This window comes from Canis lupus, chromosome 18, assembly GCF_011100685.1.
Source record: "Canis lupus familiaris isolate Mischka breed German Shepherd chromosome 18, alternate assembly UU_Cfam_GSD_1.0, whole genome shotgun sequence".
NCBI lineage: Eukaryota > Metazoa > Chordata > Mammalia > Carnivora > Canidae > Canis > Canis lupus.
In genome coordinates, this window is record NC_049239.1 from 56,266,762 (window position 1) to 56,294,590 (window position 27,829).

General features: G+C 37.8%; 1 non-coding gene across 1 annotated transcript; it reads right to left on the reverse strand.

Moving 5' to 3' along the window:
* Positions 1-10,592: 10,592 nt before the first annotated feature.
* On the reverse strand, positions 10,593-27,545 carry LOC102154648. The gene is made up of 4 exons (XR_005373692.1): positions 27,413-27,545; positions 25,682-25,735; positions 20,602-20,745; positions 10,593-10,659 (listed from the first exon to the last, which is right to left on the reverse strand). It is a non-coding gene; the product is annotated as a membrane-spanning 4-domains subfamily A member 15-like (transcript).
* Between the last annotated feature and the right edge of the window lie 284 nt (positions 27,546-27,829).

Genomic DNA, 27,829 nt, shown 5'->3' on the forward strand with positions numbered 1-27,829 from the left:
AACAAGTGCTACATGATTCCACGTATCCGAGGTACTAGAGAAGTCAAATTCATATACAGAATGTAGAATTGTTGCTGCTAGGGGCAATGGGGAGAGAGAGGGAGAGTTATTATTTAGCCAGTATAGAATTTTAGTTTTGCAAAATGAAGAGTTCTGTAGAGGAGCAATGCTTATGGTTGCCTAACAATGTGGATGTACTTAATGCCCCGAACTGTACACTTAAAAATGGGTCTGATGGTAAATTTTAAGTTTATGTTTATGTAAAGTTTAAAAAACATATCACTTAAATCTTTTGCTTTGGCAAATCTTCTCTTGTACTGTGTTGGCAAGGACATGGGGGCGTGGCCTTGCTATTGCTAAGCAGGAATTTGATAGCCTATTCAGTCTCCATTGACACTGTGAGGGAGAGGGGTATCTTAGGGCTCCCCACTAAGCCTCTGCTGATCCCATCATGGCTGGTTGGGGTAGGGTCACCACATTATTGTTTCCCCATGTGGCTTCTACTGACACTGGGAAGGCTAGGTTAGGGGACTTATTCCTGCTGAGAGATGAAGAAAGTCTTAGCCTCCCACTTAGCTTTCTCTTGAGACCACCCTGAGGAAGAGGAAGGGCTTTGTTTTAGCCAGGTAATGGTGGAAATCTAGGTTCCTGCATAGCCTTTGTTTATGGAGGTAAGGGTGGGGCTATAGTTTTTCCTATTGTGTTTGGCTAGAGTAGGGAAGTTATTGTCTCAAGTTTTCTGCTCTTCTAGGCTGTCTCTTTCTTGGATCTATGATAGGCTTTTTTTTCCTTGTGCTTATTAGTGTTTCTGTGTTATAGGCTTCTTGAGCACTCAGTTTTGGATAGTTAGAGCAAAAAACCAAAAACCAAAAACAAACAAACAAACCACAAAACACACAAAAAAAGCAAAGCAAACCAAACCAAACCACCACCACCACAACAAATCACAAAAAGCCCCAGGAAACTCCCCACTATGTCATTCCTTGGATTCAAGGTCTCTAGCTCTTCTGCCTCCTCTATACCTTTCAGAGTCATCTTATAGTTGTCCAAAATTTTAGCTGTAATTAGCAATAGAAATAGAGAGAAGTGTGTCTACTCCATTTTGTCCAGAATTGGAAGTTGGGATGTTTTATTGAATGAAATGAGACCCTGGGCCCTTGGGTAATGGTAGATCTCATTAAAAGGGCAATAATGTGGCCAGTAACATACCTATTATTCTCAGACACACTTAACTATTTCTTCTCAATACCCAGGTAAATGGGTAAGGGGATTAGGAATTAAAATCTTTAATATTACAATATTGGGAATGAGGAGAGGAAATTTTGGGTCCATTGCTTGCTTTAATGTAAATTTTTAGTTCAATTCTAGCAGATAGGGTAGATCCTAAATAAGTGAAGGCAATAATAGACTTGAGATGTTGGGAATATTCCTGGACCAAGCTTTAATCCTTTGGTTTGATTCCTAATCTGGCTCTGCCACCCAGCAATATGGGTAGATAACGCAAAAGGATACAACCTGCTGCATTTGATGGGAGATGATTGCTAAAACAGTGGCATGTCTGGGGGATGGACTCAAGAACATAGTGCCATTATGATCACCTTCCACAAAGTTTTGTGTCTTTGTGTCTGTGCCTTCTCCTGAATATAGTTTCCACAATATGATCATCTCAGTTGGGACTATGTTACCATTAGTTTAGCGTGAAATATAGTTTTTTTAAAAAGATTTTATTTATTTATTCATGAGAGACACAGAGAGAGGCAGAGACAGGCAGAGGAGAAGCAGATTCCTCATGGGGAGCCCGATGCAGGACTCGATTCCCAGATCCCGGGGTTCACACCCTGACCCAAAAGCGACACTCAACTGCTGAGCCACCTAGGTGTCCCAGCCTAGCGTGAAATAATTTACTGATGCCCAAAAGGAATTTTTCTACCCATTTCCAGACTTAGAGTATATTTTCTGAGAATACAATGAGGTTGTAATGGTTTGGGGCTATTTAAATGTAGTTGATGCCTTAATAATCCCTGCCTTATTTAACTTTAGCCTGACATACAGCTTATCTGATCAGGCTGTATGTGGAAAATTCAGATATTACATAACTCTTAACTCTTCTCCATTTGGAAAGATCCTAATAAAGGTGGTAAAGTCTCTTTAGTAGTCCTGAAGTCATTTATTTGCTCAAGTAGCATTTAGTTCTTACCCCCCAACAATCTTGTTTCTTTTCTTATCTGCAGATGACGTCTTGGCATTTTTCACCTAAAGAGACAGAAGAAAAATGAGAGGATAAATGTATTTCTTTTCTGTAGGAAAATATTAAGTTAATATTAATTATTTTCTTGGGTAAGATACTTAAAATCAAGAGAAAAATCTACTTCTAGAGCTGCTAATTTTTCAATATCTCCTAGTCTCTTGAGAGATGTTTTTCACCAAACCATCAAGATTGCTATCTTGAAATAATTATTTCTCAAATAGTTTTATTCATTGCCAAACTTAAGTTAGAGTGTAGCAAGTTGTATGGGGTGGCTGCTCTGATCTATCAATCCCTCTAGAAATTACCCATACCTCCACATTCACAGGCTTAGGGAAACTGGACTTTTGTTTGCTGAGCTTTATTCTCTCATTCCATGCTATTCTTTTTTTTTTTTTTTTACAATTAAAATCTGGTGCAGGGACACCAGACTGACAGAATCTATTCACATGACTCCATTGGCTGCAAGGGAAGCTGAGAATTAAAGTGTCATATATTCTATTTTGGAAAGGTGGCTTCACAAGTTAGAGACCTACAGAAATGTAGGTGAGGTGTTCAATAGGTCAATTAAAACTCATAGATATCTATCATTAAAATTGTGGATAACCTTGAGATTTCTGTAGAATTCTTATCAGTCTTAGGCTGCATATTTAGTATCCATGGGATTTTTTTCTGTATTCTAGCTGATTGGGCTGAAGATCTAACTCAAATTGGGTCCATAATATACTTCATCATGAGAAGATCTAAGACATTGGGGAACAGTCCTTTGTCATCCTCCACCCTACTGGACAAAATGGTAGAGAAGGTGAGTTTTGAGAGTGAGAGAGTTTAAACAGAAAGGACATTCAAAGACCTGTAAGATATGGAGAAAGAGAAGAATTTCCCTGAGTTTCTGATGGCTTTAAATTTTCTCCTTCAAGTTCCCTTTTAGAAAAATGGGCTGACTTCTTGCCTTACATTATGTCAACAAATCTATTCACATACTACAGTAAATAAATCTCATTTTGCTAAAAACTACTACGAGATAGTTTCCATTTTTTGCAATGTGAGTCTTTTATTTTTATGGTCTTGTCTTCTAATTTATCTCACATGGCTTTGAGAACCTAACTCTCCAGAATCTCTAATGTCTGATGGCTCTTTTTTTCTTCAACCACTCTTATTGATAACCACACCTTAAGTCTAAGAACCGTCTTGAAATTTATAATTTACAAATTTTTCCTTCATTTGCATAAACCAGCAAATCTCACAGTTCTAGTTGCTCCTGAGATGGGACTACTGATGCTTGAAGCTGAGAAAAGGTAGAAAGTGATAGTGGAAAGAATAAACTGAAGTTCAAATTTTGCTCTTCACCAGTTACTTTGTGGCCTTGTTCACACCATTTATTCTTTCAAAGGTTGTTTTCTTGGTAACAAAACAAACAGAAACACCAACACCACACCACCCACCACCGCGAACAAAACCAACCCCCGAAAACAAGACCAAACTAAAAACCCAAAACAAAACAAAAAACTTCAAACAAAAACCCCCTGTAGGATTGTGTTGGGGAGCCAGATAAGAAAACTGGCACAACACCGAAACTCAAACAAGAACTAGCATTGGAAGCGCCTGCCCTTGGAGTGGTCCACATGGACCACCAAGGATCCCTGCCAGCACTTGACCACAGAGCTAGAGGGGCGTAATCTCACAGTGGCGCCCTAGTTGCTGCACCTGTCCACTGCACCTGTCCACCTGGAGTCCTGGCCGCAGCGCTGGCCCAGCGGCGCTGCTTCTTCAGCCGCGCCCCTCATCCCCTGGCCCCCTCGCCCCGCGGCGCGTGGCTCCAACGCTGCGGTTGTGGCCAAGAGCGTGGCTTGGAGGCACAGCGCGAGGAGCCCCGCGCCGCCACTGGCGTGGGTGGGGGCTTCCAAGTTCTGCTGAGCGCTGGTTCCCAGGACCCTGGCCTGGCAGGAGATGAGGAGCGGATCCGCAGCTGACACAGCCTTTCCTGCCTGTGTTACCATGACACTCTGACTACGGATCTGGGCCGCTCCGGATTCCCTGGCTGCCATCGGCAGAGGACATCTCCATCAAATGTCCCTTCCTCTCCACTTTTCTGCTAGATTACCGTCAGCAAAAGTCCTTTCTACCTTTCATCTCCCCGCAGTTGTAGAGGGAAGAGCATTGGTCAGCCTAACCTGGACTTTGGTCCTTATCTCTGCTTTTTATTAGATACATTGAATGCTCGGCAAATATGTATCTACTCTGTTCCTTAGATTGTTTCTCTGCACCAATGAGGTAATCTGTGTTCTGTGTACCTCCCATATTCACACTAACTTTGAAAACTGACATCAGGTTATATAAGTTTAAAATTTGCTGTAATCAAGAAGTTACTGTGGCCAAGTCAAAAAGGTGTTGTGCCTGTGTTCTCCTCTAGGATTTTGATGGAATCTTGTCTCACATTTAGATCTTTCATCCATTTTGAGTTATCTTTGTGTCTGGTGCAAGAGAGTGGTCTAGTTTCATTCTTCTGCACGTGGCCTGTCCAATTTTCCCAGCACCACGTATTGAAGAGACGTCCTTTTCCAGTGGATAGTCTTTCCTGCTTTGTCGCATATTAGTTGACCTAAAGTTGAGGGTCCAATTTTGTATTCTCTATTCTGTTCCATTGATCTATGTGTCTGTTTTTGTGCCAGTACCACACTGTCTTGATGACCACAGCTTTGTAGTACAACCTGAAATCTGGCATTGTGATGCCCCCAGATATGGTTTTCTTTTTTAATATTCCCCTGGCTATTCGGGGGTCTTTTCTGATTCCACACAAATCTTAAGACAATTTGTTCCAACTCTCTGAAGAAAGTCCATGGTATTTTGATAGGGACTGCATTTAAATGTGTAAATTGCCCTGGGTAACATTGACATTTTCACAATATTAATTCTGCCAATCCAAGAGCATGGAATATTTTTCCATGTCTTGTGTCTTCCTGAATTTCTTTCAGAAGTGTTCTATAGTTTTTAGGGGTATAGATCCTTTACCTCTTTAGTTTGGTTTATTCCTAGGTATCTTATGCTTTGGGTGCAATTGTAAATGGGATTGACTCCTTAATTTTTCTTTCTTCAGTCTCATTGTTAGTGTATAGAAATGCACTGACTTCTGGGCATTGATTTTGTATCCTGCCACACTGCCAAATTGCTGTATGAGTTCTAGCAATGTTGGGGTGGAAGCTTTTGGGTTTTCTATGTAGAGTATCATGTCATCTGCGAAGAGGGAGAGTTTGACTTCTTCTTTGCCAGTTTGAATGCCTTTTATTTCTTTTTGTTGCCTGATTGCTGAGGCTAGGACTTGCAGTACTATGTTGAATAGCAGTGGTGAGAGTGGACATCCCTTCTCATTCCTGATCTTAGGGGAAAGGCTCCCAGTGTTTCCCCATTGAGAATGATATTTGCTGTGGGCTTTTCATAGATGGCTTTTAGATGCTGAGGAATGTTCCCTCTATCCTCATAGTTTCCCAATCCACAGTGGCTTAGATGCTACTGGGAGGAGGCACAGGTGCACTGATCTGCGCAGCTTGCTGGACACCCAGTGGCAGGAGAATTATTTCTTTCCTGTGCCCTCCCTGTTTCCACCTGTCCTGGGGGAATGGAGGATAGCTTGCTTTGTCTGCTTTGGTGCCCTCAGGTGCAAGGCATTGCACTGCTGGACCTGTGCTCCAGGGGACTGCCTTTTTTCAAGGGAATGGAGGACAGCCAGCTCCGTCCATTGCCAGGCTCTAGGGTAAAAGGAGCTCTGAAGCTGGCCCTTGTAATGTGCTGCCTTCTCCCAAATACCCCAGAGGGATGCATGCCCCGGCCCTTTACCAAGATTGGACCATGGTTTGCGGTGAGCTTTCTCTGGGGGCATCCCTAGTCTTACAGTGTCTCTGGAACTCTTGATGCTTCACTGTCCCTCCTGTGATTCTGCTCAATTTCCTTGCTAAGTACTTTTCCATCAGGGAAAACTCAGGCATGGATTTTAAAATTCCTCTTGTCCAGAGCTGGGCTTTCATGACCCAGAGGCTTTCGCAGCTCCACTTTCGCAGGCTAGTTGCAGTTCCCTCCTCTACTTGATTTTTTTTTTTTTCACCTTCTAACCTTGTTAGAAGTGAAAACTTATCTCTCTGTAGCATTCCAGCTGTTCTCTCTTTATATCTCAGTTTTAATTCATAGGTGTTCAGGATATTTTGAAAGTTATCTATGTAAGTTTGTGGGACCAAATGGGTTGAGGACCCCTACTCTTCTGCCATCTTGCCAGTCTCTCACATATATATTTTCAAGTTAGTATTTTTGTTTTCTTCAAATAAATACCTGGAAATGGAATTGCTGAATATCACAGTAGTTCCATTTTAATTTTTTGAGAATCCTTCATGCTGTTTTCCATAGTGACTTCACTAATTCATTCCCACCAACAGTTCATGAGGGTTTCCTTTTCTCCACACCCTCACTAACACTTGTTATTTTTTGCTATTTTGATTTTAGCTATTCTAAGAGGTGTGAGGTGTTGGCCTCATTATGGTTTTGATAGATATTTCCCTGGTATTTAGTAATGCTGAGCTTTTGTTTTTACTTGTTGGCCTTCTGTATGTTTTCTTTGAAAACTACAGGTGCTGGTGAGGATGCAGAGAAAGGGGAACACTCTTGCACTGTTCTGGGAATGCAACCTGGTGCAGCCACTCTGGAAAACAATATGGAGGTTCCTCAAAAAGTTAAAAATGAAACTACTCTATGATCTAGCAATTGCGCTACTAGGTATTTACCCAAAGAATACAAAAAAATACTAATTCAAAGTGATACGTGTACCCTGATGTTTATAGCAGCATTATCTACAATATCCAAATTATAGAAGCAGTCCAAGTGTCCATTGGCTGATGAATGGATGAAGAAGATGTGGCATTTTTTATATAATGGAATATTATTCAGCCATGAAAAAGAATGCAATCTTGCTACTGGCAACATGGATGGGGCTAGAGAGTATTATGCTAAGTGAAATAAGTCAGTCAGAGAAAGACAAATACCGTATGATATCACTCATATGTGGAATTTAAGAGACAAACAAAAGGGGGGAAATAAAGAGTGGGAGACAAACCAAGAAACAGATTCTTAATCATAGAGAACACACTGATGGATACCAGAGGGGAGGTGGGTGAAAGGATGGGTTAAATAGGTGATGGGGATTAAGGAAGGCACTTACTGTGATGCGCACCGGGTATTGTATGTGTTGTATGGAAGTGTTGAATCACTAATATTACACTGAATAGTAACTATACGGAATTTAAATAAAAACTTTAAAATAGTTTTTAAAAAGTCTATTTCAATCCTCTGCCCATTTTCAAACTGGTTTGGTGTTTTGCTACTGAGTTCTATTTGATCTTTTTATATTTTTGACATTAACCCCTTATCTGATCTATGATTTGTAGCTATTTTCTCACATTCTGTAGGTTGGCTTTAACTTTGTTGATAGTTTCCTTTGCTGTGCAGAAGCTCCTTAATTTGGTATAGTTCGATTTGCTTATTTTTCACTTTTGTTGCCTTTGCCTTTGGTGTCAAATCCAAAAAAATCATTGGAAGACCAATGTCAAGGAGCTAATGGCCTGTTTTCTTCTAGAAATTTTGTTTTCAGGTCTTACATTTAAGTCTTTAATCCATTTTGAGTTAGTTTTTGGTATGGTGTAAGATAGTGGTCTAGCTTCATCCCTTTGTATATGTCTGTCCAGTTTCCTTAATGCCAGTTATTGAAGAGACTGTCCTTTTCCTGTTTTATATTCTTGGTTCCTTTGTCATAGACTAGGTGGCCAAATATGCATGGGTTTATTTCTGGGCTTTCTATTCTGTTCCATTGATTGATGTGTCTATATTTATGCCATTATTATACTGTTTTGATTACTATAGCTTGGTAGCATAGCTTGAAATTAGAGACCATGATACCTCCAGTTTTTCTTCTTTCTCAAGATTGCTTTTGGCTATTTAGGGGTCAATTCTTTGCTTTTAGTAGTCAGTAAAGATTAAATAAAAAACATAATAATTTATCTCTACCCATATGTGGTAGGCTAAATAATGGTTCCATCATAGATGTCCTAATCCCCAGAAACTGTGAATATGTAAATATGTGATTAGGTTAAAGATTTTGAGATGTGGAAATTATCCTGAAATATGTAATGTAATCACAAGGATCCTTGTAAGAGGGAGGAGACAGGATAATAGAGAAAAAGACAATGTATTTATGGAGCAGAGGAGAGGAGATTAGAATGGTGTAGCTCCAGCCAAGGAATGTTGGCAGCCCCTAGAAGTTAAAAAAGGCAAGGAACAAAATCTTTTCAATAGCTTCCAGAAGGAAGCAGTTCTGTCAACATCTTGATTTTGAGACTTTTGATCTCCAAAACTGTAAGATAATAAACTTATATAGTTTTAAGCCAATAAGCTTGTGGTAATTTATTTCAGCAGCAATAGTGGGCTAACATACCACATATTTATCATTTCCCTTCACCCTGAGGAACTTTAACTTTCTTTGGTAGTGTATATCTGATAATAGAAAATTTTTCTCTGCTTTTGTTTATATGAAAATGAATTTATTTCACTATCGATATTGAATGATATTTTCAGGGGATATGACATCTAGTTGACAATTTTTTCCCTGTACTTTAAAGATGCCATTATATTGTTTTCTTCTGTCTTTTTTCAGAGGAGAAGTCTTGCACATATTTTGGCATATTTGTTCTAGGAGTCTTAATAATTTTAATATTAATGTAAGTGGTATTTTAAACATTGGTTTATCCATTGGTTTCCGCAAGCATATAGAAAGATAGCTGATTTGGTTTTTGTATACTGAAGACATTGTAAAATTCACTATTTCTTAAAAACTTGTCATCTAAAAATATTTTTTCTTCTTTCCAAAAAATATCATATACTTCTTTTTCTTTGACTTATTGCAATTAATAGGACATCTTAAATAGAATACTGAAGAAACATGATGATAGCTTATATACCTCTCTTGCTGAAAGATAAAATGTTATGGGAAGTGTTAAAATGTTCATCATTAAGCATAAAGTTATTTCTCCCTCTCTTTTGATAGATACCTTTTATTGATTTTACCACTCTTTGCATTCATTGAGTTGATCATTTGGTATTTATGTTTTTAGTGTGATGGATTACACCTTTCTTTCTTTCTTCTTTCTTTCTTTCTTTCTTTCTTTCTTTCTTCTTTCTTTCTTGAAGGAGAGAGGGGAGGAGAGAGGCAGAGGGGAGAGCGAGACAGAGAATCTCGAGCAAGCTACATTGCCCAATGAAGAGCCCAGCACGGGGCTAGATCTCATGATCCTGAGATCATGACCTAAGCTGAAATCAAGAGTCAGATGCTTAACTGAATGATACACCCAGGTGCCCCCCACACTGATTTATTTTCAAATGTTAATCTAACTTTGCATTTCTGGAATTAGTCATGATATATCATTCTATTTGTATTTTTTACTATGTACTATGTTTTATTTGCTAATATATATATTTTAGGATTTTTACATATATGTTCATGAGAGATTTTGGTCTGTAATTTTCTTGTAAGATCTGGGTAGAGATTTAGAATAAATGATATATTATCTTCATAATGAGTTGGGAGGTATTACCTTCTTCTTCTAATCTCTGGTAGAAATTTGTATGTCTCCAAATATGATTGTAGATTTCTTTTCTTTTTGATTTTGTCAATTTTTATTTGCTTATTTTGAAGCTACATGAATAGGTGAATAGATATTTGGGACTATTATACATTGTGTCAAACTAAATCTTTTATTATTATGCAGTGTCTCTTTCTAATAAAAACCCTCTGATAATTTTTTGCTTTAAAACCTACTCTGTATATTATTATAGCCCCCTTTTGCTTGGTGTTCACAACAAATGCCTTTTTTCCAACTTCTTGGAAAGTCTTCTATAGACAGATAGGTCAATATAGACCTATATTTAAGTATATATTTAAAATAAATAACTGTGGTGTAAGATGGAGATCCAATTTTATTGTTCTGCATGTTGTATATCTAGTTTTTCTCAGGACCATCTGTTGGAAAGGACTATCCTTTCCCAAGTAGGTATTTTTGATTCCGTTGTCAAATATTGGTTAACTGTAAATGCAGGGATTTAATTCCAGGCTCTCAATTCTGTTCCATTCGTCTGTCTATTTGTGCCAGTACCATACAATTTTGATTATAGTTTTGCAGTATAGTTTGATATTATGAGGTGTGATGCCTCCAGTTGGGTTCTTTCTCAAGTGACTCAGAGACAATTCTACCTCCTGTCTGATCCTCCTTCTTTTGGCAAATAAAACAGTTATCTCTAGAGTTGCTACAAACATTCTGACTTACCAAGAGTGGTGAACGCCTCTTCTCTATCATTATTGCAAAGATTCCTGAGAAGATAAACTGGAAACAGAAATCATATTTATTAAGACTCAGTCATTATGTTTATATAAAAAGAGTCATAGAATTCTGGAATGTTGTAACATGAAGAAGAGCATCTTAATTCTTCAGTGGGACCACTGAGAAAATCATTCAGAAAATAATTCAAAGGTTCTATATTACAGAGTTGGAGAAGGTATGAAGTTTCTGTTCAGTAATGTAACACATGCATTGGAAATGGAAATAGGAGCATCTTAATTTTACTTCATAGGGAAAAAGGAGGGTCAAATTTTACTCATATTTTTGTCAGTCATAATTTATTGATTCCCTAAGGTGAATTACAAGAAAATGTATCCAGTGAATGAATTTACTGATAGTGTTATATCTTGGTGATTCCACACACTTTTAATTTAATGTTCATTTAATGTTTAAAATATTTTAGTAATGGAAAATATAATTTAGAAATTATTTAAGTTTCATTTTACGTATTTAAATATAATACCACATAATGTCTTCCATGAGTAGCTTGTCCTGAAATCTTCCATCATTTCCTAAAACTTGTTAGAAATATGACAGGGTGTATCAGAAAACTTTTTTTCATTGGTGCAACTTTATGCATACATGGAAACTTACCACAGAATTAAAAAATTAACTATTCAATTAATAGTAAAGAGAAGGAATGTTATTTCCCCAGAAAAATGGGGCCACTAACATGTCAATACTAAATAGCCTTTTGGGGCCTGGAGGATTTGAATTTGAATTCTTTGCACCTTGCTTTCTATGTGACTCAGTAGGAATTACCTACCCTATCATTAGTTTTGCTTTTTTTTCATTGGTAAAATTAAGATTCATATTTTCCACCTTTCTGTGTTACTGTACTGTTGTTTTAATAGTTACATATAGAGGAATTCACTGAATTATTTATAGTCAACTTGGGGTCCTACTAGCTTGCACCTAAGGCTCAGAACTATATTTTCCAGAACTCATTTCCTTACATGGTCCCTGAAAGTATTATAATACTCCAAACTGGGAGCAACCTAAGTGTCCATCCATTAAATTGCATAAACATGGTATATTAATATAATGGAATATTAATCAACAATAATAATAATGAATGAGTGCAACAATAACAAGGATGGGATTCACAATCCTTTTTTTTTTTAAAGATTTTATTTATTTATTCATAGACATGGGAGGGGGGAGTGCAGAGACACAGGCAGAGGGAGAAGCAGGCTCCCTGCAGGGAGCCTGACATGGGATTCAATCCCAGGTCTCCAGGATCACGTCCTGGGCTGAAGACGGTGCTAAACCGCTGAGCCACCCAGGCTGCCCAGGATTCACAATCTTAAATTGAGCAAAGAAGCATGATACAAAATAATACATACTATATGATACTTATTAAAAAGTTTAAAAATATCTAAGAGTAATACTGAAGGTTAATGGTTAGGACAGGAGGGAGAGAGAAGGGACAAGAGAGGGACTTCTGAGATGCTAGAAATTTGCAAAAAAAAATGTTTTTTGGCCTGGGTATTGTTACACTGATATATTAATTTTGTGATAATTGAGATACACAATTATAAGTTTGGATTTTTGGTTACATTATATGTATATGTTAAAAAAATTAAAATGGGATAACAAACAATAGCACCTAACTCACAAAAATTCTCTCCAACAGCCTTATATAATCCAGAGAATTAATATAGATGCTAATGTACCAAATCTAATTCACTGTCAGCAATTTTCTTTTGGAATATTTTACATTGAATGGCAAAACTTGGAATTTTTTCACTCGTTAAAATTTTGATTCAGGGGGTGCCTGGGTGGCTCAGTTGATTAAGTGCTTACCTTCAGTTCACATCATGATCCCAGGGTCCTAGGATCAAGCTCTTGCTCAAGGGAACCTGCTTCTCCCTCTGCCTCTGCCACTCCCCCTGGTTGTGTTCTCTAGATTATTCATTCCCTCTCTCAAATAAATAAATAAAATCTTACAAATTTTTTAATTCAATGTTTTAATAACTCCATGAAAGTATTAGTAATCTAATGCCTTCATGATCATAATATTATTTGAGATATTAATACAATTGACTCATTTGTTCTTCACTCAAAATATACACATTTGGTACTCTTAAAATTGAATTAAGGTCCTCATTTTTGTTATCTAAACTATGCTGCCCTCCTAGCTTTCTCAAATCCAACCTCTTCCTACTCATAGAATGACAGTAAAACAATCTAACCATGGCACTATCTTCAGTCAGAATACTATTGTCCAGGATCGTCCAATAGAAATATGATGTGGGGAATATATGTAATTTTAAGTTTTCCAGGACACACTAAGAGAAGTAAAAAGAAATAAGTGTTGGCCAGGAATTGGAGAAAGGGGAATCTTTATGTGCTGTTAGTAGGAATGTAAACTGGTGCAGCTGCTGTGGAAAATAGTATGGAGGTTTCTAAAAAAAAATTTAGATACCATAGAATACCACCCAGTACTGGTATTTAGTCAGAGAAAACTAAAACACTAATTCAAAAAGGTATATGTACCCCTATAGTTACTGCAGCATCATTTACAATAGCCAAGATATGAAAAGTGATCTCAAGTATTCATTGATCCATGAATAAAGAAGTCATGTGTGCATACATGCACACAGACAATGGAATATTACTCAGCCATATAAAAGAATGAAATATGACATTTGTGACAGCATAGAAGGATATAGAGGGTATTATGCTAAGTGAAATAAGTCAGATTGAGGAAGACGAATACATATGATTATATATGGAATCTGAAAAACAAAAAAAAACAGACTCTTAATGCAGAGCACAAACTGGTGGTTTCTAGCAGGGAGTTCTGCGGGGGGTGGGCAAAATAGATGAAAGGGATTAAAAGGCACAAACTCCCAGTTATAAAATAAATAAGGCACAAAATGCAAAGTGCAGCATAGGGAATATAGCCAATAATACTGTAATGATGTTGCATGGTGAGAGATGGTGATTACACTTATCATGCTGAGCAGTGAGTAATGTACAGAATTGTGGAATCAAAATGTTGTATAGATGAAATTAATAAAACATTGTATGTCAATTATACTTCACTAATAAAAAAAGATTTAAAAAAATGTTAAAACACTGCAATAAAGAGTTTATTTATTCATGAGAGATGCAGAGAGAGAGAGAGAGAGAGAGAGAGGCAGAGACATAGGCAGAGGGAGAAGTAGGCTCCCTGCAAGGAGCCCAATGTGAGACTCAATTCCGGACCCTGGGATCACGCCCTAAGCCAAAGGCTCAACTGCTGAGCCACCCAGGCGTCCCAAAACATTGCAATAAAATGTTTATGTGCCAAAAGTTTAATTTTACACACATATACCAAGAAATAAAAGTAAAATTTAAAAAGTAGGGAAGTTTGAGTGGCTCAGTGGTTAAGCATCTGCCTTCAGCTCAGGGCGTGATCCTGGGTCCAGGGATCGAGTCCTGCATTGGGCTCGCTGTGAGGAGCCTGCTTCTCCCTCTGTCTATGTCTCTGCCTCTCTCTCTGTATCTTTCATGAATAAATAAAAAAATATTTTTAAAAGGTAAATATAAACATGTGAAATTTATTTTAATAATTTATTTTATATAACCCTATAGATCCAAATATTGTCATTTCAACATAGAATCAATATAAAATTATGATATATTTTACATTCTTTTTATGCATGTTAAGTTTTTGAACTCTGGTGTATATTTTACACTTATAGCACTCCTCAGGGTGGTTTAGTCCCATTTTGAGTGCTCAATAGCTACATGTGCCAAGTGGCTGCTGCACTGGACAGTATAGCTCTAGTCCTGGACCATCTTATCTTCTTTATTTTCACCCACTTCCTTGGTAATCTCATCCAGTTTTATGGGTTTCAAACATCTACCTGCCAGTGACTCCCAAGCTCATATCTGAAGCCTAGCTCTTTCTTCTCAACTCTAGATTCTATATCTGACGAGCTACTCAAGATTTCCAGTTGAATATTAAATATTTCAAACACAGCATGTTCAAAACAAACTCTTTATCTTCCCTGAAAACCAGCTCTATCCCACAGTCATCCCTGTAGCAGCCGATGATAATCCATTCCTTCTGTTAGCTTTAACCCACACTTTAGCATTCCCCTTGACTTTTTTCTTTCTCTGGTATTCCACACCAATCCATCAGGATATTCAATTAACTCTACATCAATATATATCTAAAGTCATGTTATTTTTCACTACCCTCACCTGGGTCTCATTTGGATTTATTTTTTTTTAAGATCTTATTTATATGATAGAGGGAATGAACATAAGCAGGGGAGAATAGCAAAGGGAGGGGGAGAAGCAGGCTCCCTGCTGAGCTGGGAGCCTGACTTGGGGCTCCATCTCAGGACCCCAGGATCATGACCTAGGCAAAAGCAGACGCTTAACCAACGGAGCCACCCAGGTGCCCCTCATCTGGGTTCCTTTAGTAGCTTTCTAAAGGTCTCCTCGTCCCCTTTCATTATCTTTTCAACACAGTAGTCAAAGTGGGCCTTTTAAAACTTAAATCAAATTATTTAACTCTGCTCATCAAACACTACAATAAGTCCAATCTCACTTACAATAAAAAGTCAAAGTCCTTATAAGGGCCATTGAAGTCTTATGCTATCTAGCCCCCCTCCCCACCCCTCCACCCCGCCCACCGCATTATTTTTCTGACTTCTTTTTTGATACTCTTGTTCTTTCTCATTCAGCTTCAGTAATACTGGCCATATATTTTTTTAATTGGAGCATTGCAGACACATCAGTCATTGAAGACTTTGTTCTGGATGTTTCCTCTTAGGATGTTCTCCACATTTGGCAAAAACTCACTTTTTCAAATCTTTGCTCAAATATCACTATGGTATTTTGAATTATTGGCCACAATTTTTTTACTTCCAGGGAGTAATATATTTCCATATTCTTGCCATGGTCTCATGGTGGTTGGATTATGCTTCTCTGTACCTCAATTTACAACTTGGCCATTTTATTTTCTATGGCTGAAATGTTAGTAGATGTGAGCCAAGCCACGGATTGAAACATTCTTGTGTAATTAGGCTTGTCCTCTTGTATTCCTGCCTTTTATTGTGAGAAGAATATGCTTTCAGTAGCCAGTAGTCTAAGGGGGATGAGATAGATATAGAACAGATCTGTTAACTGACCTGCAGTTTGAGCTAAACCTGATGGATTCCAGCCTAGATCACCCGAATTTCTGCCAGTTTACAGATACATGAGTAAGAAATACAGTTGGGGCAGTTAAGTCAGTTAGGCATCCAACTCAGGTCATGATCTCATGGTCCTGTAACTGAGCCCTGTCAGTCCCCATGCTCAGTGAGAAGTCTGCTTGAGATTCTCTCACTCTCTCTCCTTCTGCCTCTCCCCCTCCTCCATGCTATCTCTTTCTCTCACTAAAATAAAATCAAAACCACAATGAGATACCACCTCACACCAGTGAGAATGGGGAAAATTAACAAGGCAGGAAACAACAAATGTTAGAGACGATGTGGAGAAAAGGGAACCCTCTTACACTGTTGGTGGGAATGTGAACTGGTGCAGCCACTCTGGAAAATTGTGTGGAGGTTCCTCAAAGAGTTAAAAATAGATCTGCCCTATGACCCAGCAATTGCACTGCTGAGGATTTACCCCAAAGATACAGATGCAGTGAGACTCCAGAACACCTGCACCCCAATGTTTATAGCAGCAATGTCCACAATAGCCAAACTGTGGAAGGAGCTTCGGTGTCCATCGAAAGATGAATGGATAAAGAAGATGTGGTCTATGTATACAATGGAATATTACTCAGCCATTAGAAATGACAAATACCCACCATTTGCTTCGACGTGGATGGAACTGGAGGGTATTATGCTGAGAGAAATAAGTCAATCGGAGGACAAACATCATGTGGTCTCATTCATTTGGGGAATATAAAAAATAGTGAAAGGGAATAAAGGGGAAAGGAGAAAAAATGAGTGGGAAATGTCAGAGAGGGAGACAGAACATGGAAGACTCCTAACTCTGGGAAATGAACAAGGGGTGGTGGAAACGGAGGTGGGCAGGGTGGGGGTGACTGGGTGATGGGCACCGAGGGGGGGCATTTGATGGGATGAGCATTGGGTGTTATGTTATACGTTGGCAAATTGAACTCCAATAAAAATAAATAAATAAAAATAAATAAATAAACTGCCAGGTAAAAAAATAAAAATAAAATTCAGGGGCACCTGGCTGGCTTAATAAATAAATAAATAAATAAATAAATAAATAAACGAATAAATAAATAAATAAATAGATAAAGAAGAAGAAAGAAAGAAGAAAGAAAAGAAAGAAAGAAAGAAAGAAAGAAAGAAATCTTAAAAAAAAAAACTTAAAAAAAGAAATAAATACAGTTGACCCTTGAACAAGATAGGTTTGAACTGTGTCGGTCCACTTATACATGGATTTTTTGGGATAAGTACAGTAGAGCACTGCAAATATATTTGATCTTCCTTATGATTTTCTTAATATTTTCTTTTCTGTAGCTTATTTTATTGAAGGAACATAGTATATGATACATATAACATACAAAATATGTGTTAATTATCTCTATGTTATTGGTAAGTCTTCTGGTCAACAGTAAAGTATTAAAAGTTAAGTTCTGGGGAGTCAGAAGTTATCACAGATTATCTTTTTTTCTTTGAGTATAGTTGACACATAATGTTATATTAGTTTCAGATGTACAACATAGTGATTTGATAAGTTTATACATTATGCTATGTTCATCACAAGTGTAGCTACCCTTTGTCATCATACACTCTACTACAGTATCATTAACTATATTCCTTATGTTGTGCCTTTTATTCCTGTGACTTACTCATTCCATAACTGGAAGCTTCTACCTCCCATTCTCCTTCACCCATCTTTCCCTCCCCATAACCCTTTCCCCTTTGGTAACTACCAGTTTGTTCTCTGTATTTATGGGTTTCAGCCTTTCTTTTGTCTGTCTTTTCATTTTTTAAAGATTCCACTAATGAGTGAAATCATATGGTATTTGTCTTTCTCAGTCTGACTTATCTCACTTAGCATAATACTCTCTAGATCTATCCCTGTTGTCTTATATGGCATGACCTCATTCTTTTTAATGGTTGCATAATATTTCAGTGTGTGTGTGTGTGTGTGTGTGTGTCTGTGTGTGTCTACCACATCTTCCTTATCCATTCATCTATTGATGGACATTTAGGTTGCTTCCATATCTTGGTTATTATCAATAATGCTTCAGTAAATATAGGTGTACATATATCATTTTGGATCAGTGTATTTGTTTTCTTTGTGTAAATATCCAATAGTGGAATTATTGGATCACATGGTATTTCTATTTTTAATTCTTTGAGAGACCTCCATACTATTTTCCATTTCCTCCATCAACAATGCACAAGGGTTCCTTTTCCTCCACATCCTTGTCAACGCTTGTTATGTCCTGTCTTTTTTATTTTAGCCATTTTAACAGCTGTAAGGTGATATCTCATTGTGGTTTTGATTTGTATTTCCCTGATGATTAGTAATGTTGAGCATCTTTTCATGGGTCTGTTGGCCATGTGTATGTCTTCTTTGAGCAAATGTTTATTCAGTCATCTGCCCATTTTTTTGATGTTGAGTTGTGTAAGTTCTTTATATATTTTGGATATGAACCCCTATTGGATATGTCTTTTGCAAATATCTTCTCCCGTTCAGTAGGTTGTCTTTTAGTTTTGCTGATGGTCTCCTTTGCTGTGAAAATGCTTCTTATTTTGATAGAGTATCAATAATTTATTTTTTTGTTTTTGTTTCTTTTGCCTTAGGAGACATATCTAGAAAAATGGTGCTACAAGCCAATGTGAGAGAAATTATTGCCTGTGCTCTCTTCTGGGATTTTTATGATTTCAGGTCTTACATTTAGATTTTTAATCCAACCTGAGTTGTTTTCAGAAGGTGGTCTAGTTTCATTCTTCTACAGGTAGCTGTCCAGTTTTTCCAGTACATTTATTAAAGAGACTATCTTTCTCCATTATATATTCTTTCTCCTTTGCCACAGATTAATTGACCATACAATCAGGTTTACTTTTGGGCTTTTCATTCTGATCCATTGATCTATGTCTCTATTTATGTCCTGGTATCATATTGTTTTACTACAGCGTTGCAGTATATCTTGAAATCTGGGGTTCTAATATCTCCAGATTTGTTTTCCTATCTCAGGATTGCTTTGGCTATTTAAGGTCTTTTGTGGTTTCATACAAATGTTAATATTACTTGTTTCTAGTTTTGTAAAAAATGCTGTTGATATTTTCATAGGGGTTGAATTGAATCTGTAGATTGCATCGAATCTGTAGACATTTTAACAATATTAATTCTTCAAATCCATGTGGATGGTATATCTTTCCATTTGTTTGTGCTCTCTTCAGTTTCTTTCTTTTTTAAGCTTTTTATTTATATATTCATGAGCTACACACAGAGAAGCAGAGACAGGCAGAGGGAGAAGCAGGCTCCCTGTAGGAGCCTGATGCAGGACTCAATCTCAGGAGCCCAGGACCATCCTGAGCTGAAGGCAGACACTCAACCACAGAGCTACTCAGGCATCCCTGTCCTCAATTTATTTTATCAATGTTTTATACTTTTCAGAGTATAGGCCTTTCATCTCTTTGGTTAAGTTTATTCCTAGGTATTTTTTGGGGGGTGCAATTATAAATGATGTTGTTTTCTTAATTTCTTTTCTACTGCTTTGTTATTAGTCTATGGAAATGCTATTGATTTCTGGGTATTAATTTTATATCCTGCAACTTTACTGAATTCATGTATTACTTCTGGTAGTTGTTTGGTGGAGTCTGTAAAATTTTATATGTATAGGATCATGTCATCTGAAAATAATAACAGCTTAACTTATTTACCAATACAGATGCCTCTTATTTCTTTTTCTTATCTGATTGCTGTGGCTAGGACTTCCAGTACTATGTTGAATAATGTACACAGACTTCCAATGCACAGAGAGTCAGTGTCCCTAACCTCCACATTATTCAAGGGTCCACTGTATTTTTGGTTGTATGCCACTGTGTTTTGCCATGGTTTTTAATATGACAATAGATTACTAATAGTAATTTTTTCAATAAGAAATACCTCTATCATCCAATTTAAAATGATAACCTATATCCTTTTGCTACCTTCCCAGAACCTTCATTCCTTCTTACTCTACTTTTTATTTTTTACTTCTATCACTTTATCATCTTCTAACATACCACCCTTGCTAGAATAAAGCTCTCTAAAGTCTGGGATTTGTTTTGTTTGCTGATATGCTTCAGGCACCAAGAACAGGCCCTAACACATAGCGGGTACTCAGTAAGTACTGGTTGAATGACCAAATTTCAAGTGTATTATTATTATCATTATCATTATTATTATTATAATGCCTCAGGATTTGTGGAGACAATGTTGCATCATCCACCATACTCTCAGACACAATAAAATTTTCTTTAGAGATTTCTTTTCAATTCCACCAAATTATTCTTGGGCCAACAAAACAAAAAGATTTCACTTTTCTTTCCCTGCATACATTCTATATGTCCCTCATTTCCTTAGCCATTATGCTCTCTCATCTTACTTGCCCCACTGGCAAAATAAGTGACCGATGGTTAGTGGAACAGTCACTAATCATTTTCTATTTCCCCCAAATGCTCCTTGTGCATCTTACTATTGTTCCCTTTATCCAAGGAGTATGTAAAAAGTGTCCCTTTAACAAAGACATATTTTTAATATGAAAGAATATTACTGGTAAGAATCTACGTTTTTTTCATACTGATACATTCCTTTTCAACTAGATATAAGGATACGCTCATTGAGAATAAGGATTGTGAATTTTTTGTGTTCTATCTCTGACATACTGCTTGGTTCAGAAATTGTCATTGAATGTGATGAATATGTAATTAATAACAAGGAGGGAGTATATTATTCACTTACACATGTAGATGACCAATATGGGTATCTTGTTACTGTTGAGAGAGGAAGATATGGTTTTCCAAATGCAGAAATTTGTGAGAGTAACAAATAAGTCCAGAGCAGTCCCACAAAGTGAATATTCAGACCAGTCATTATTTGTATGGCCTGGAAGAAAATAATGACACTAATTACTTACTACTATTCTAGTCCAGCCTTTGAAAGGAACAAACATGAAGAAAAAGTTGAGATGGAGAAGGAAAGTGACAACCTGACATAATTTTAGGGTTCCTAACATTTCATTCAAATAAGGAGGTTATGTTATCATTTCAGAGCAATTTTCAGATGCAATGACTATTTACATGCCCAATAAAATTGTACTAGGGGCTTGTTTATCTATTTGGTTCAAGGGATCATACGGCATGAGCCCTAGAGCCCTGAAAGAATTCATTTCCCTCAATATTCATCAGTCACTATGTGGCCATCAACCCATATCTGCAGATACAGCTCTTATGTTCTATAGGCTACCAGATTTGGTATTTTTAACCTTACCTGCCCTTCTCTCATATTCCCAAAAATTGGTATTTGGACTTTGATTCCTCTTGTTCTACCCACCCTCATGCCCATCTGTAACTATGGTTTGTAGCAGAGTCACCTGTCCTTTATAAACAAGAGTCAAAAGTATAGTGAACCCTTAGGATTCCTGGTTTCTTATTACACTTCCTAGGAACCCTTAGGAGGTATGGAGATTGAGGATGATCTCTGCCCATGGAAGCCAGACTATCTATGATAGTTTCTGAGTCAAAGGCAGAGGAAAATTCTAAGTTTGATATGTAGAGCATAACTCACTGTGAAGGCACTTTAGTTGGTTTTCAGATAGATGTTTCTCAGACATGCCTTCTTCTGGCACAGCTGAATAAACCACCCCTCCCTGCATCTCCCTACTACCCAAATACAGGAGTTAAGCCTGAAAAAATTTGAAGGAGTTATATTGGAGTTCAGAAACAAGCATCTCTTGCCTTCCTCATATTTTTATAATGCCTAGGGATACTGACATCCTTTTTCTCACAAATCCTCTTAAACGGGATAACTTTAACTTGAAGTTTGCGATAAGCTTGTGTTATAGTATGTGATTATGAGGACAGCCAAGAAGTGGCTAATTGGTGGGGATATCTCTCTCATTTGGAGAGTATTCTGTCTTCCAGGCAACACACAACTATGCATTTAGTGACACTTCTGAAAGATTGTGGCAGGGAATGAAGCAAGGGGACAGTGGGGTAGATAGGGCTTTTCCCACACTGCGTTGATGTAGAGTTTCATAGAAGACAATGAATTTGTCTGAAGTCTGAGTTTAATAACTTTTTAAAATAATTACAAATCCACAGGAATTTGCAAAAAATAGTACAGAGAGGTCCTGTGCACCCTGAACCTGGACTCTCCTGATGGCCTACATCTTATGTAACTTATAGTACAGTATCAGAATAAGGAACTAGACCTTGGTATAATATCTGACTCAAGCAGAGACATGTTTACTATCCCCCCAAATCACTATCAATAGGCTGGAATGACACTACAAATTCTTATTAGAAAATATAGGAGACAAGCTTCAAAAAATTGGATTTGGCAATGATTTTTTTTAAATAGATGAATTGAACTACATCAAAATTTAAAACTTCTATGCATCAAGGAACACAAGAGAGTGAAAAGACAACCCACAAAATGGTAGAAAAATTTGTGAATCATATATCTGATAAGGAGTAAATATCCAGAAAATATATAGAACTCCTGCCACTCAACAACACAATAACAAAAACATACAATCCAATTAAGAAATGGGCAAAGGACTTGACATTTCTGTAAAGAATATATACAAATGGCCAATAAGGACATGAAAAGATGCTCAACATCCTAACTAATAATTAGGGAAATGCTAATCAAAACCACAGTAAGAAATACCACTTTCTACCCATTAAAATGGCTATCATCATAAAAGAATACAAGTAAAGAAGATGTGCAGAAATTAGACCTTTTGTGCACTGTTGGTGGGGATGTAAAATGCTGCTACTGCTATGGAAAGAGTTTGGCAGTTTCTCAAAGGTTAAACATAGAAGTATATGACCCAGCATTTCTATTCATATATATTCCTATTCATATATATATTTCTATTCATATATATATGTAGACATATACATATATATATATATATATATATATATATATATATATATATGCATGTATAAAAGAATTGAAAGCAGGGACTCAAAGAGATATTTTACACATATGTCCATAGGAGCATTATTCACAATAGCCAAGTGTTTATTGATGGATGAATGGATTTAAAGAAGATGTGGTTTATGTATACAATGGAATATTACTCAGCCATTAGAAATGACAAATACCCACCATTTGCTTTGACGTGGATGGAACTGGAGGGTATTATGCTGAGTGAAATAAGGCAATTGGAGAAGGACAAACATTATATGGTCTCATTCATTTGGGGAATATATATAATAGTGAAAGGGAATAGAGGGGAAGAGAGAAGAAATGGGTAGGAAATATCAGAAAGGGAGACAGAACATGGAAGACTCCTAACTCTGGGAAACGAACTAGGGGTGATGGAAGGGGAGGAGGGCGGGGGGTGGGGGTGACTGGGTGGCGGGCACTGAGGGGGGCAGTTGACGGGATGAGCACTGGGTGTTATTCTGTATGTTGGCAAATTGAACACCAATAAAAAATAAATTTATTTATATAAATAAATAAATAAATAAATAAATAAATAAATAAATAGTGTAGTTATACATACATGGAGTGTTATTCAGCCTTAAAAAAGATGGAAATTCTGACATAAACTACATCATGGACAAACCTGGGAAACATTTGCTAAGTGAAATAAGCTAATCACAAAAGAACAAGTGCTACATGATTCCACGTATCCGAGGTACTAGAGAAGTCAAATTCATATACAGAATGTAGAATTGTTGCTGCTAGGGGCAATGGGGAGAGAGAGGGAGAGTTATTATTTAGCCAGTATAGAATTTTAGTTTTGCAAAATGAAGAGTTCTGTAGAGGAGCAATGCTTATGGTTGCCTAACAATGTGGATGTACTTAATGCCCCGAACTGTACACTTAAAAATGGGTCTGATGGTAAATTTTAAGTTTATGTTTATGTAAAGTTTAAAAAACATATCACTTAAATCTTTTGCTTTGGCAAATCTTCTCTTGTACTGTGTTGGCAAGGACATGGGGGCGTGGCCTTGCTATTGCTAAGCAGGAATTTGATAGCCTATTCAGTCTCCATTGACACTGTGAGGGAGAGGGGTATCTTAGGGCTCCCCACTAAGCCTCTGCTGATCCCATCATGGCTGGTTGGGGTAGGGTCACCACATTATTGTTTCCCCATGTGGCTTCTACTGACACTGGGAAGGCTAGGTTAGGGGACTTATTCCTGCTGAGAGATGAAGAAAGTCTTAGCCTCCCACTTAGCTTTCTCTTGAGACCACCCTGAGGAAGAGGAAGGGCTTTGTTTTAGCCAGGTAATGGTGGAAATCTAGGTTCCTGCATAGCCTTTGTTTATGGAGGTAAGGGTGGGGCTATAGTTTTTCCTATTGTGTTTGGCTAGAGTAGGGAAGTTATTGTCTCAAGTTTTCTGCTCTTCTAGGCTGTCTCTTTCTTGGATCTATGATAGGCTTTTTTTTCCTTGTGCTTATTAGTGTTTCTGTGTTATAGGCTTCTTGAGCACTCAGTTTTGGATAGTTAGAGCAAAAAACCAAAAACCAAAAACAAACAAACAAACCACAAAACACACAAAAAAAGCAAAGCAAACCAAACCAAACCACCACCACCACAACAAATCACAAAAAGCCCCAGGAAACTCCCCACTATGTCATTCCTTGGATTCAAGGTCTCTAGCTCTTCTGCCTCCTCTATACCTTTCAGAGTCATCTTATAGTTGTCCAAAATTTTAGCTGTAATTAGCAATAGAAATAGAGAGAAGTGTGTCTACTCCATTTTGTCCAGAATTGGAAGTTGGGATGTTTTATTGAATGAAATGAGACCCTGGGCCCTTGGGTAATGGTAGATCTCATTAAAAGGGCAATAATGTGGCCAGTAACATACCTATTTATTCTCAGACACACTTAACTATTTCTTCTCAATACCCAGGTAAATGGGTAAGGGGATTAGGAATTAAAATCTTTAATATTACAATATTGGGAATGAGGAGAGGAAATTTTGGGTCCATTGCTTGCTTTAATGTAAATTTTTAGTTCAATTCTAGCAGATAGGGTAGATCCTAAATAAGTGAAGGCAATAATAGACTTGAGATGTTGGGAATATTCCTGGACCAAGCTTTAATCCTTTTGGTTTGATTCCTAATCTGGCTCTGCCACCCAGCAATATGGGTAGATAACGCAAAAGGATACAACCTGCTGCATTTGATGGGAGATGATTGCTAAAACAGTGGCATGTCTGGGGGATGGACTCAAGAACATAGTGCCATTATGATCACCTTCCACAAAGTTTTGTGTCTTTGTGTCTGTGCCTTCTCCTGAATATAGTTTCCACAATATGATCATCTCAGTTGGGACTATGTTACCATTAGTTTAGCGTGAAATATAGTTTTTTTAAAAAGATTTTATTTATTTATTCATGAGAGACACAGAGAGAGGCAGAGACAGGCAGAGGAGAAGCAGATTCCTCATGGGGAGCCCGATGCAGGACTCGATTCCCAGATCCCGGGGTTCACACCCTGACCCAAAAGCGACACTCAACTGCTGAGCCACCTAGGTGTCCCAGCCTAGCGTGAAATAATTTACTGATGCCCAAAAGGAATTTTCTACCCATTTCCAGACTTAGAGTATATTTTCTGAGAATACAATGAGGTTGTAATGGTTTGGGGCTATTTAAATGTAGTTGATGCCTTAATAATCCCTGCCTTATTTAACTTTAGCCTGACATACAGCTTATCTGATCAGGCTGTATGTGGAAAATTCAGATATTACATAACTCTTAACTCTTCTCCATTTGGAAAGATCCTAATAAAGGTGGTAAAGTCTCTTTAGTAGTCTGAAGTCATTTATTTGCTCAAGTAGCATTTAGTTCTTACCCCCAACAATCTTGTTTCTTTTCTTATCTGCAGATGACGTCTTGGCATTTTTCACTAAAGAGACAGAAGAAAAATGAGAGGATAAATGTATTTCTTTTCTGTAGGAAAATATTAAGTTAATATTAATTATTTTCTTGGGTAAGATACTTAAAATCAAGAGAAAAATCTACTTCTAGAGCTGCTAATTTTTCAATATCTCCTAGTCTCTTGAGAGATGTTTTTCACCAAACCATCAAGATTGCTATCTTGAAAATAATTATTTCTCAAATAGTTTTATTCATTTGCCAAACTTAAGTTAGAGTGTAGCAAGTTGTATGGGGTGGCTGCTCTGATCTATCAATCCCTCTAGAAATTACCCATACCTCCACATTCACAGGCTTAGGGAAACTGGACTTTTGTTTGCTGAGCTTTATTCTCTCATTCCATGCTATTCTTTTTTTTTTTTTTTTTACAAATTAAAATCTGGTGCAGGGACACCAGACTGACAGAATCTATTCACATGACTCCATTGGCTGCAAGGGAAGCTGAGAATTAAAGTGTCATATATTCTATTTTGGAAAGGTGGCTTCACAAGTTAGAGACCTACAGAAATGTAGGTGAGGTGTTCAATAGGTCAATTAAAACTCATAGATATCTATCATTAAAATTGTGGATAACCTTTGAGATTTCTGTAGAATTCTTATCAGTCTTAGGCTGCATATTTAGTATCCATGGGATTTTTTTCTGTATTCTAGCTGATTGGGCTGAAGATCTAACTCAAATTGGGTCCATAATATACTTCATCATGAGAAGATCTAAGACATTGGGGAACAGTCCTTTGTCATCCTCCACCCTACTGGACAAAATGGTAGAGAAGGTGAGTTTTGAGAGTGAGAGAGTTAAACAGAAAGGACATTCAAAGACCTGAAGATATGGAGAAAGAGAAGAATTCCCTGAGTTTCTGATGGCTTTAAATTTTCTCCTTCAAGTTCCTTTTAGAAAAATGGCTGACTTCTTGCCCTTACATTATGTCAACAAATCTATTCACATACTACAGTAAATAAATCTTCATTTTGCTAAAACTACTACGAGATAGTTTCCATTTTTTGCAATGTGAGTCTTTTATTTTTTATGGTCTTGTCTTCTAATTTATCTCACATGGCTTTGAGAACCTACTCTCCAGAATCTCTAATGTCTGATGGCTCTTTTTTTCTTCAACCTCTTATTGATAACCACACCTTAAGTCTAAGACCCGTCTTGAAATTTATAATTTACAAATTTTTCCTTTCATTTGCATAAACCAGCAAATCTCACAGTTCTAGTTGCTCCTGAGATGGACTACTGATGCTTGAAGCTGAGAAAAGGTAGAAAGTGATAGTGGAAAGAATAAAACTGAAGTTCAAATTTTGCTCTTCACCAGTTACTTTGTGGCCTTGTTCACACCATTTATTCTTTCAAAGGTTGTTTTCTTGGTAACAAAACAAACAGAAAACCACCACCACCACCACCACCACCCGCGAACAAAACCAACCCCCGAAAACAAGACCAAACTAAAAACCCAAAACAAAACAAAAAACTTCAAACCAAAAACCCCTGTAGGATTGTGTTGGGGAGCAGATAAGAAAAACTGGCACAACACCGAAACTCAAACAAGAACTAGCATTGGAAGCGCCTGCCCTTGGAGTGGTCCACATGGACCACCAAGGATCCCTGCCAGCACTTGACCACAGAGCTAGAGGGGCGTAATCTCACCAGTGGCGCCCTAGTGCTGCACCTGTCCACTGCACCTGTCCACCTGGAGTCCTGGCCGCAGCGCTGGCCCAGCGGCGCTGCTTCTTCAGCCGCGCCCCTCATCCCCTGGCCCCCTCGCCCCGCGGCGCGTGGCTCCAACGCTGCGGTTGTGGCCAAGAGCGTGGCTTGGAGGCACAGCGCGAGGAGCCCCGCGCCGCCACTGGCGTGGGTGGGGGCTTCCAAGTTCTGCTGAGCGCTGGTTCCCAGGACCCTGGCCTGGCAGGAGATGAGGAGCGGATCCGCAGCTGACACAGCCTTTCCTGCCTGTGTTACCATGACACTCTGACTACGGATCTGGGCCGCTCCGGATTCCCTGGCTGCCTCGGCAGAGACATCTCCATCAAATGTCCTCCTCTCCACTTTTCTGCTAGATTACCG